The sequence below is a fragment of the Protopterus annectens genome, chromosome 11.part0, assembly GCF_019279795.1.
Source record: "Protopterus annectens isolate FY-2018-M chromosome 11.part0, PAN1.0, whole genome shotgun sequence".
Lineage (NCBI taxonomy): Eukaryota > Metazoa > Chordata > Ceratodontiformes > Protopteridae > Protopterus > Protopterus annectens.
Window position 1 is genome coordinate 382,313,071 of NC_056745.1, and position 11,958 is coordinate 382,325,028.

The 11,958-nt window shown below is 41.5% G+C and overlaps 1 protein-coding gene across 1 annotated transcript in view; it reads left to right on the top strand.

Annotated features, from left to right (window-relative positions):
* The window catches only part of LOC122815401 (mucosal pentraxin-like), a 55,761-nt gene that overhangs the window by 12,880 nt on the left and 30,923 nt on the right, over positions 1-11,958 (top strand). The gene's annotated exons all lie outside the window — the stretch shown is intronic.

Below are 11,958 nucleotides of genomic sequence, written 5' to 3' on the forward strand. Positions count from 1 at the left end.
TGGTTTCCATCAATGAATTTTCTGTAGAGTCTGCACCCAGGGCCTGCTTTTCTTATCCCTCTCCACAGATATAGGTAAGCAGGCTCCACCTCATCATTCCTGTTGCTCCCTGGTCAGCCCCTCCAGTGCCCAGACCATTAAATGACCCTCAGTCATCTAGGCTGTGATCATGGTTTTATTCCTGTATGTCAGTGGGGATTAGTCATTTGTGATTTTGTTTGACTCTCTGTACTTGGAAATTTGACTAAGTATAATTCAGACTGAGTGTTATATATTGAAATTCCAATTGCTCTGCTGCAGACCCTTTACATTTCATGCTGGTATGCAGTTCATAGGTTCATAGGATGATATTTGGCTATTGGCCCAAAGGCCCTTATAAGCCTAGTCAAGAATTTCACCCATGTTCCCATCAAGTCAGCACCTGTTTTCCCTGTCCAGCAGGGACACAGGTGGGATCCCAGGAGTATTTTTTTAGTTTCCCATCCAGTCATTCAGGTTCCTCTTAAAGAGGACTAGTGAGGTACACTGTTTGACATGGAGAGGGAGGGTGTCTATTGCACAGATGGGGGAGTCGTTGGGACACAAATCTATCCCACCAACAAGTTTTATTAATGTCACAGACCAGGTTGAGGCCTTGCGTGCAGGTTGTGTGAGTAGATTTTGACTTATGGATATGCAGCAACTCCATCAAAGTTGAGTCTGAGATGGTCTTGCATGCCAGACACAGGTCGCCTCTGAGTAGTCTGTACGAGACTGAATAGAGGGACAGAGCTTTTAGCCTATCTGTAAAGATATGTGTTTGAGATCCTGGATTTTCCTGGTCAGGAACCTCTGTGGTCTCTCCAACTGCTGCATGTTCTTGGCAAGGTACATGCCGAAGGGGGCATTGTATTCGATAATGTGTCTGATAAGGGAGGAGTACAGGGATGTTATGACCTCCTTGTTCCTTTAGGAAATACCCATACTTATGAGGTGGGCCTTGTAGAAAGCCTTCTGCACAACGAAGGCAACGTGGTGGTCAAAAGTCAGGTTGCTATTAACTTGGATGCCCAAGTCCCTCATGACTGATTGCATGCTTAGTACATTGTTATTAATGTGATAATTAGTGGGGATGCAATTTTCCCCAAAGGGGATAATGATGCATTTTTTTGGCATTCAGTTTGAGGCCATACTTCTGGCACCAGTCTTTAGTTTGGGTAAGGGCCTCTTGGAGGATGTTCACATCACTAGATGAATTTATGACAGTACCCACCTTGCAGTCATCTGTAAACTTGATCAGCCACAGACCAGTGGTTTTAGCTTGTGCCTCAGAAAAGTATATCCCAAACAGTAGAGGCCCCAAGACCGATCCTTGGGGTATGCCACTTGTTATGGGTCTACTACTAGAGGTGGCTTCCCCTATTTTGACTGAGTGGGTTCTATCAGTGAGCCAGTTAGCTATCCATCTGGTAACATATGGGTTGATGTCTAGCTGGGAGAGTTTATCTATTATGCTTGTTTGGGGAATAGTGCCAAAGGCTTTTTGTAGATCAGGGTAGGTGGTGTGCACTGTCTTCCCCTCATCCATGGCTTTGGTGACTATTTTGAAGAAGGTGCCCAAGTTTAACAGTAATGATATTCCTTTAACAAAACCAAACTGTGTGGAATTAAGTGTTTGGAGGTTGCCAATGTCCTTGTTTATAAGGTCCATGGTAATTTGTTCCATGGCCTTGCAGATCAGGCTAGTTAGGGTGATGGGCCTATAATTGCCTGGGTTGGTGAATGCTCCACGTTTGTGTAGAGGGATGACAGTGGCTGTCCTCCATTCTGCTGGGATGAAGCTGGTGCACAGGCTTTGGTTGAATAGGGTGCCTAGTGGTGCTGAGAGCTCTTGCCTGTGTTCATATAAGACACAGCCAGAGATGATGTCAGATCCCATGGAGACTGTATTTTTTGCCTTTGAGAGGGCATTAATGACCTGCTCCATGATGATGAGGGGAGAGGGACAGGTGCTGGGGTTGTCCTGGTTTATTGATGGGGGGGCAGGGGGTGAAGTTTGCACTGGACTTGTCTGCCAGCAGGTTGGCTATATCTATGGTGTTTGTGTATGTGGTATTCTTAACCACCAATTCAGAGAAGATTTGGGAGTTACCTTTGAGATTGCGGACATATGCGAAGAAGGCCATGTGATTGTCCTTAGTGAATGTGGCCAATTTGGACTCAAAGTTAGCCTTAGAGGATTTCACCAGTGACCTTATTTGTTTGTTCAGACAAAGGAGAGATTGCTTCCAACTTTGCACCTGCTCCTTCTTGGTCCTGGACAGCAATTTTTTCCTTTGATTATAGAGTCTGTTTATTGTTGCTGTCCACCAGACAAGTTTACTCTTCCTTGAAGAAGATGATTTGGTCCTATCAGGTATTGCTGAGTCCATGCAGCTATATAGGTGCTCATATAGTTTTTTTGGTGTAGGCTTGGACATTAGTGCCTGTTCCAACTGAAGGGATGGTGGCTGTAAAGTTGCTTATACCTACTCTCAGGAGGTTGTAGTCAGCTTTGGAAAAGTTTTTTTGTTCGACCCTTTCAAGGGGGGTGGGGTGTCAGGGGAAATGTTGACTTTGAAAGTGATTGCAATATAGTTAGATCTTACCAAGGAGGATGCCAATGTAGGGGTGCTACAGTGGCTACTCATGTTGGTTAGTACAGGATATTTTCACATCTTGTGGAGATGTCAACCAGCTGATCAAATGCACTGGTGTTGACAAAGTCGAGTAATGTCTGGGTTTTGTGTATGAACTAGAAAAGGTCTTCCACTCTATGGTTGGGGAGTTAAAGTCACCCAGGATCAGGGTAGAGGGTTGAATCTTGATGGATTCAAGTAAGTCCAGATAGGTGGAGTGAGCCTCCTGAGTTATGGTTGGGGGGTCTGTAGCTAACTATGATTTGAATAGGTGTTTTATCAACAATTAACTGCACCTGGAGTGACTCCTGTGCATCATACTGTTTGACCAGCCTGGAGGTGTGTATGTCTTTGATAAATATTGAAACTCCACCTCCTTTGACATTGTAGCCCACCATTTGGGTCTGAAAGTATGGTAGGACAAATAACTTTGTAAGGCTGGGATGCTTAATACAGTTTTGAACCAGGTTTCAGTGACTGCAAAAAAAGTCAGCATCTTCCAAGGCAAGGAATGCTTGCAATGAGTGCAGTTTCATGTTAAGACTCCTAGCATTTAGCAGCATGACCTTTAAATTTTGTTTAGAATAATTTTTCATGTTGGTAATTTTGTCCTCATGACTTTGCCTAAAAAAAGGCACTATGGGGGAGGCAAGAGCCTTTGCCAGAAGCCTCAAGCCCAGGGGAGACAGATGAAGGCCATCTCTGGCAAAGCATCGTGGTCTGTCAATCATGTCCTCCCAGGCTGTCAGGTACTGGATCCCCTTGGAATGACACCAGAGTCTAAGCCAGCTGTTAAAGTCAATAATTTTCTGTTTTTACTGAGGCATCATTCTGGGTAACAGTAGGATGCTGCTTAAGGCTAGGGACATACATGCTGGGACACATATTCAGCAAGCTCAATCATGTCTCTTTATATAGTCCAGAGAGGTATGTCTTAAGTCATTCACACCAACATAGACTATGACAGAGTCATTACAGTACCTGTTGTTGAGAGACTTTAGTGTGTGAGTGATAATGCGGATTCTAGCACCTGACAAGCAACTTAACGTGACTTTCCCCTTGTCTAGCCTGGTGAGGAGCACATCTGTGTATCTCACGATAGAGTCTCCTATGACTAGTATGTTGGGTTTGTGGCTGGGCCTTAGAGGCTGTGAGACACAGGCATGTGTACTATGTGTGGGTGCTTGGTGCGGTGGGTTGTGATGTGCGTGTGTGGTTTTGCCTTGGAAGTCTCTTTTGTTTAGGTATGCTTTTGTTGAGCACCTCCACACATGTAGGAATATACTGTACAGGTGTGAGTGGTGTTAGAGGTATGGTGTTTGTGGTGTTTGTGCAGACAAGCTTCTCAGTGCCAGATGTACTGGCTTGTGATTGAGACAGCAAGGATTCTAGGTTCTTAATGTAATTGCATCTCTCACATATTGTGTTCCTAGGTGGTAGAAGAGGGTTGTCAGTGCACATGAGGCAGTTTCTACACTGTCTCAGGATGCCAATATCAACCAGACTAGCAGGAGAAACCACAGGAAATTGTCTGTCCATGGTTGTCAGAATCTGTGGAGGAGAGGCCAAGGATGGTAAAGTGGGTACTATCAGAATAGAGTACCTATAGGTATGAGTAGGGCTGGATAAAATTAGCACAGTAGTTGCAAGGGAGGGCATCAGTAACACAGGAGTGCTGCTAATGGAAAAAAATGCAACTGAGATACCTCATAATGGGTTAAAACAGCACAGCGGCAGTGCACGATGAGCAAACCATTGCAACACCCTGCAAACACAGGGTTCAGATACCAGAAAAGATGGAAGAATCTAGAAGCTCGAATTACTACCCAGTCCTGCTAGCCCCTGCTCTTTCAACCAATCTCTCATGCTAGAGAAGGTCAGGCAGCCCTGTTACTCTCATTAACTGAGAACACAAGCACCTACAGGCATAAGATGGCTGCCAGAAACACAGGAAAGTCAACAAGTAAAGCAACCAGGCCTGTATACAGAAGGGCTCTATCCAGACTATGCTACTTGACCAGAACACAGAAACCTCACAGAAAATCCACAGAAAAACCACAGATAGAGCACTCACAAACAGAAAATACAACTCTCAGTATAAAAAAGCAGTTTACAGTTAAGTAATTCAATAAAAATGCAATTACAGTAATGAAACACTAGCAATGACAATACAGTTAAAACAGTATAAAACAGTACAAAAATGCAGTGAAACTGTAAACAAACTTTATAACAGAACAAAATGCAGTAGATTTGCTGTATAGCACAACTATAAGTGTCAATGAGTGGAATTCAATGAAATAAATGTAAAAAAAAAAAAACACTTACTCTGCTCTTGCATCCTCAGGGAATTTCTGTTATGTCACAATGATGAATCACCACTCCTCAGCCTGGTAAAAACAATCACACAAAACAAAAGTTTAGGATCAATTTTTCCAGAAGATCCTCTTATACACCACTGTACCCTTCTTAACAATACCAAGTACCTATCTTGTCACCCTATTTTTGACATTTTAACAGGAATAAAATAAAATGTTTTGCAAGACAGACACTTGTCAGTCTGTGCCTATGTTTTGTCTGGATAATGATTTAGCTTTTTGGATTATGCTTTTGATAGAATCAAAAGTCTTAGGTTTTCTTGAGGTTATTGTCAATTTCTGGCATTCCACTTTGTGCTTGAGGAAAAATACATTTGAATATATATCAGTCGATTCCTCCTACCATAAGGAATAATAATAATGCTATTTTTGAATTTAGGAGAAAAAAGTTATGATAACCACCTCTTTCAAGATGCTGAATGCATGATAATGCACTAACAAAACAGTGTCTTCTTTTCTTTAACTTTTATTTGTCTAAATCGTTTTATAACCACTTCTAATTATGCACATTACATGTTGGTCTTTGTTTAAGCCACAGTGGTGCAGCGGTAGTGTTGACACCTCACAGCAAGAGGTTCTCAAATTCGATTCTCGGCTGGAGCGCCTTTTGTGTGAAGTCTGCATGTCCTCCCCGCGGTTGAGTGGCGTTCGAAAGACATGCGTGAATGGGTGTGCCTTTGTTGAAGGTTGGGCGTCGAGCTGGCACCTCGGCACAGTAAAAATCTACTGCCAATCATTAGCGGACTGGAGTTCCGCTGTAGCGACCCCTAACCGGGAAAAAGCCGAAAGAAGAACATGTTGGTCTTTGTTTCTTTCTTTTCTCTTCCTTTTATCTTTTCATCTTCTTTCTCTTTATTTAATCTACAATTCTTTCTATAACTTGTTGTCTCTCTCTCTCTCTCTCTCTCTGTTTCTCTTTTTCACAGCTTCTTCATTCACTAGGATAACTGCAACCAAATGTCAAGTTTTTCGTTCCAAAAAGTGATTTTACTTTTCTGTAATCCAGTACTAAACCTGTCACATCCAGAAAAAGCACAGTTTAGTAATCATTTCAGCTATTTTATGTCTGAACTTATTTCCGTTTGTCTTTCTTTCCTGCAGTCATCTAATTTTCTGTTGCATCATGAAGGCTACAAACAGTGGCAAAGTAATTAGGTTGTCACTTTTTCCAACTACAGAACCATTAAGAAACATGGCTTTTAAACAATGGCACTTAAACGTGCCTTATCAATCACAGATTGCAAGCATCACACCTCAGATAAAGTGTAGTCTGGAGTCTGAACAAAAGCAAGACTTTCAAGCTTAGTTTTCAGAAGCAAATGAATAAGAAAACACAAATTATAGTGAGTTTATTTTTTTATTATTACAAACTAGTTTTCTTTTCCTTTAATCAAACTAAAAAAGAAAGAAATATGTTCATCTTACTTTTCTTATTTTCTGTCAGTATTTGATTTCACATTTTTCTACATTGTCATCATCAGCCCCCTTTTTCCCATTTTTTTTCTACATGGGGTCGGGGTATCTTCTTAACTGTTGCCAACTCACTTGATTCAGTGCCACACTCCTGCCTTCTTCAGCAATCATGCCTGACTGTTGCAGGTCTTCTTTCACACAATCTATCCACCTCTTTGCTGGATGTCCTTGCTTCCTCCAACCTTCTTCCTGTCTGTCCCAAATCTTTCTCACCAGAATTTCTTCTGATTTTCTGCACATGTATCCAAACATCTGTTCTCTTTGATCTTTTCTGCAATTGGAACTACCTTGGCTTCTGCTCTTATGTCCTCATTTCTTCGTCTGTCTCACAGTGTGCATCCTACCACCCTTCTCAGGCACTTCATTTCCATCACCTCTAGCTTTTTCAGCGTTCTGCCTTTACTGCCCATGTTTCTGTACCATACAGTAGTACTGGTCATACCACTGTCTTGTACACCTCACTTTTTAGCTTCTTTGGCATTCTTCTGTTATAGACTACACCAGACACTCTATGCCCGTTGGCTGCAGCCCCTCTGATTCTAGCTTTGACCTCTTCATTCAGAATTCCCTTCTCCTCAACTACCCCTTCCAGATACTTGAAGCTGTGTACCTGTTCCACTATCTTCCCTTCTGTCTCTATTCTCAGCTTCTTCTGATTTCCCCAGTTTGTTGCCATTACTACTGTCTTATATGTGCTTAGTTTCATTCCATGTGCTTTCAGTTTTGGATTCCATTCTCCTATCCTTTGCTGAAGTTCTAGCTCAGAGTAATGCCACATCGTCTGCATACAGCAGCTTTGTTGATCTGCCCCCCTGACCTGATTGCTAATGTAGTCCATCACCAGTATGAACAGCAGTGGGTTCAGAGCTGAACTCGGTATACACCCACTTCCACTGGAAACCCCTCCGTGAGGCCAAACACTGTTCGTACTTGAGTCATTGGGTCCTTCTACATAGCCTGCACTAATTCTACCAATGTTTCTGGGACTTCAAACCACCGCAGTACTGCCAGATCAGCTTTCTCAGGACCTTGTCATATGCTTTCTCCAAGTCTAGAAATGCCCAGTTAGACTCTCTCTTCATCTCTAGCTTCTTCTCAATTATCTGTCTCACTGCAAACATCGGGTCAGTTGTACTGCATCCTGATCTGAATCCAAACTGCACATCTCCCATCTTACATTCTACTACTCTGAGTATCCGTTTATCAATCACCCTGTCCAGAACCTTCATGCAATGTGATAGGAGTTTGATGCCTCTGTACTGCCTACAGTTGTGGATGTCCCCTTTGTTCATGTACACTGGCATGAGTATGCTTATTCTCCAGTTATCTGGGGCACTCCTTTGTCTCCACACTGCTATTAGTACTCTCAGGAGCCATTTCTCCCCTATCTCACCCAGCATCTTTATCATATCTTTTGTGACCTCATCTGAGCCTGATGCTTTCCTGTGCTGTTCTTAATCTAGGGTGGGCTCCTCTTCGTCTCTTATTGTAGGCTGTTTCTGGGGCAGTACAGCTTCTGTGGAGTTTTCTTCATTCAGAAGCTGCTGGAAATACTCCTTCCATCTGCCTTTGATGTCCTGTGGACTGGAGAGCAGGTTGTCACTGGCATCCCTTATGAAGGGTATCTGACTATCTTGTTTATCTTTCTGTCTTTGCCTTGCAATCTGATATAGTTTCTTTGTGCCACTTACTGAGTCACTTTCCCGAAGTTGGTAGAGTGCCTCTGACACCCTATTCTTCGCTATTGCAACTTCCTTCTTAGCTTCTTTGTTAGCCAGCCAGTAATCCTTCCTAGCCTGGTCAGTTTTTTCTATCTCTCACTTCTTCCTGCAACCTTCTTGCTTTTGATGACTTCCTGGACTTCTACATTCCACCACCAGCTTTTCTTATGTACCTTATTTCCATACCTGGATTGGCCACCTATCTTTTCTGTCATCCTGACACATGCTGTTTTTAGGCGCTGCCATTCTTGTTCAACTCCGCCTATTTCCTCCTCTTCTTGGGGTGCTAGAGCCCTGAGTAATTCCTTGAACTGTTGTACTTCCTCTCCAGTCAACTTCCAGGTCTTCAGCCTGATCTCGGTTGACCTTAGAGCCTTCTCTGACCACTGCTTGCAGCTGATTGAGGCAACTAGTGGTTTATGCTGTGGGCCAACTGTTTCACTGGGGATGAGTTTTCAATCATGGATTCTACCCCAGTACCTTTTACGTACTAGGAGGAAGTCTACCTGAGTTACATGTTGACTACTCTTGTATGTGATCTTGTGACTGTCTCTCTTTCTGAACCATGTGTCGGCTACTATCAAGCTATTTGCCAGACAGAAGTCTAGAATAACTTCTCCTTCTTTATTCCTGTTGCCCCACTCATGTGGACCCAGGCAGTCCTCATATCATGTTCTGTCTGTCCCGATATGTGCATTCAAGTCACCTATTATCAACACCAATTCATGTTGGCCTGCTTCTAGTAGGTTCTGCAACTACTGTCTGAACGCACTCTTTTCCTCACTATCACAACCCTACTGTGGAGCATAGGCTGAGATTATGAATACTGCCCTATCATTACACTGGAGTCTGATTGCCATGAGTCTATCATTAATTCTGATGATATTTTCCCTCACTGACTGCCACTGCAATTTCTACACCATTTCTAGCCTGTCCCCCTCCTGAGTAGTAGAGTCTTGATCCCAAGCCAAGTAGCTTTGCTACACTGCCCTTCCATCTCATCTCTTGGATACATAGGATGTCCAGCTTCCTCTATATCATTATGTCATCCACTTCCAAACTGCACCCTGTCAGTGAACCTACATCAAGCGTAGCAATTCTCAGTTCATGTTTGGCAGGTTGGTTGGTTTTATGTCCAGCTTTTGCTCAACAGAGCTATCCCAGTTAACCCAAGCTGGGCAACTAGACACCTGCCGGCCAGTAGCTTATTGACTCAGGGCTGCTGGGCTTTATGGTGGGCACACACTGGCCAACAGGGGCATATATACCCCTCCCACCATTAGCAAGGGTCCCTGGTGTAGGTCAGAGTAGGCCAGGTCCTCATCCCACTTGTCACTGGTAACTACCCTTGCCCATTTTGGTGACATTAGCCAATATGACTGAATCACCTAGAGCCATATTTTACACCATTGAGTGGCTATCCCTGCCATGGTGTGCAGTCTGTGATCCATGTTTTCCTATCTTGAGGATACTGCACACCACTGTAGATTCCCGTAATGGTTGGTCTGTACAACTCTTCCCCCTATAAGGCACCATGCAGAGTCTGTGCTGCTGCCTACAGCTCCATTCATTGGTAAGTTTGAGATGGAAACATGTTTTTTGGATGTGGGAGAAACCCTATGGAGACACAGGGAGAACGTGCAAACTCCAAACAGGCATGTTTTCTTCTTCTTCTTCTTTTGGTTTTCTACATTGTCTTTTCTGTAAAAGTGTATGTTTCCCTTGGTATATTGTTACAGCAGTTTTGCACTGTATGCAGTGTTTTGTTGATACAAGTCAGTCAGTTGGGAAACAAAGATTAAAAAAAAAAAGACTCAAATTCTAGCTATAGTATTAAAAAAGTGTGAATGCAACACAAGCCATCTAAGCCCAAGAAACACATATTAATCAGAGGGGTCAGATTTGAACACTGAACTACCATTGTTACTTTGAAAAGAACAATTAACTCAGTTACATTTTCCAATCTATCATTCAAACATTCCTTAAAATGCTGTATCAGAAATTACCACTAATGAAAATCAAAAGAAGCAAAGTAATTAAAAATGCAGATTGATGCTGACAGTCAAAGATCGGCAGTCACAGTACTCATATAAGCTGATGAGAGAGAAGCCCACAGTAAATGATCCTTTCAGCATATTGATTTCTCTGTTTTCCTCTAAAATGCCATCAGGAAGATGAAGGCATTGACTGTAGAGCAAAATCATGCCATCCATGGCAGCCCCCCTTTCGGCCATTTTGAGGTATAATAAATTAGAAAATGCTAATAATACAGATACAGATACAGAGACAGTAGTAATGCAGAAAAGCTCAGGTTTTATTGAAAGACATACTTTTTTCAGTTTAGGGTTACAGATCTCGTTTAACTTCTTTATCCTTCCATTTTCATATGCTTTCTTCCTTTCATTCTTGGTCTTCACTCTGTTCTTCAAAATTTTCACATCATACCTCTCAACCATCCCTGATTTTAATTGAAATTGTAGTTCTGTCCCTCTTAACCCCATCCTGAAGCTGATGACTTTTGGAGAAGAGATGGTGAATTCTATTTAATAAATACTAACAACAGTTAGAGTTATAGACTTTATTACTTCAGAAAATGTATATCAATGCACATTTCCTCATTCTGTCCTTCTCAAGTTCAGAGTACTAATATTTAAAAACTGTCCCTGATTTCTCTGATTGTCCCTGATTATTTCTGATTGGTCCTTGATTCTGTCAAGATTTTTCTCTGGTTGAGAACTGGCTTTGATTCCAATGTTATATTAATCTTGTTTTATATTTATTATAGAGACATATTATAGTCTTTACTGTTTTAGTGGTTGTAATTTTTTTTTGCTTATGGTATCGTACTTTATTGCCATCGCATTATATTTCTTTTTTCCTTTCCTCAAGATGTTTTGGATCAATGCTCTTCTCCAGTTAAAAACTCTGAATGAACAATTAACTAACTAACTGACTAACTAATTAACTAACTAACTAACTAACTAACTAACTAACTAACTAACTAACTAACTAAATAAGATAATTTATATTCATTTTTATTTGTTTAAAACATTTTGCCAGTTTTGTTTATATCTGTTTTCACACCTGGATATTCTCAGCTGAACATGAACGTTTGTGTTACAGGGTAGACCCAGGAGCATATTAGGTTAAATTACTTGCTCAGGTTCACACAGTGTGTGAGTTAAAGCTGATGGGATTCCCATTCCAGTCCTCAGATACACAACTCAACATTGCAATCACTTTTCTATGCTGTCTCCTTCAGTTCTTTCACTGAGTTTATATTTTAACCAGATCTTCATTAATTCACCCTCCACCAAACTTACTTTTTTCATTATATTACCTATGTTTTTTAACCATCTTTATCACCACAAATCTAGATGTACAATGTTGCCAACCAATAAATTTCCTTCAGAATTCCTTTGACCTGATCTTTTTTTTTAATAACTTGGGAGAAAGCAACACAGAACTCCTATCTTGCTTTGTCTTACAGAGTTTGCTTGGTAGACAGATTTGACTTTGAGATGGATGCCACATCTGAAAGCATGAAAGGTACATCATTATTTAGACTGTAAAGGAAAAACATATCATCAGAAAGCCATATGTAACAAGTCTTAGCTAGAAGAACTTTCTTCTTATACTGTATCATTCATGTACTCGTAAACAGAAGTCTTCAGCCTATTTATTCTTTTTATATGTCTACAAAGTAAACACTAGAACTATTTGGATTAATCT